Source organism: Microtus ochrogaster, unplaced genomic scaffold (assembly GCF_000317375.1).
Source record: "Microtus ochrogaster isolate Prairie Vole_2 unplaced genomic scaffold, MicOch1.0 UNK73, whole genome shotgun sequence".
NCBI classification, from domain to species: domain Eukaryota; kingdom Metazoa; phylum Chordata; class Mammalia; order Rodentia; family Cricetidae; genus Microtus; species Microtus ochrogaster.
Genome location: NW_004949171.1, coordinates 1,674,535 through 1,675,210, shown reverse-complemented (window position 1 = coordinate 1,675,210; position 676 = coordinate 1,674,535).

Below are 676 nucleotides of genomic sequence, written 5' to 3'. Positions count from 1 at the left end.
TGGTGTGATCATTTTAGAACATATAGGAATGTGTATGGTGTGATCATTTTAGAACATATAGGGATGTGTATGGTGTGATCACTTTAGAACATATAGGAATGTGCATGGGTGTGTGCACATGAGTGCAGGTGCCCACATAGGTGAGAGGAATTGGATCCCCTGGTGCTGGAGTTACAGGCAGTTATAAGATGCCCGACATGGGTGCAGGGGAGCAAACATGGATCCCAGTCAAGAGCGCTGTGAGCTCTTAAAAGCTGAGCCATCTCTCCTGCTCAACCAACCACTGTTTTGAGACTCCCAAGCTCAAACAAGGCTTTGGGAAGCAAGGACAATACATAGATGGCTTTCTCATCCAAACCACAGGTCATATCTGCTTGCTTTTCCTTTTATTTCTTCTACTTCCTCTGAGGCTCCTCTCCTTCCCTCCTTGTCCCTTCCCTCCTCTCTCCTTCCTCCTCCTCCTTCTTCTTACAGGTCTCCTGTAGCCTAGGCTGTCTTCAAACTTTCCATTTAGCCAAGGGTGTCCTTGAACTTCTCTAACCTTACTGCCGTGACCTTTCCAGTGCTAGAGTTACAGGCATGCACACCATGCCCAGTTTGTGTCATGCTTGAGATCAAACCCTGTACGTTGTGTCTTTTGGACAAACACTCTACCAATGAGCCACATTCCCAGCCC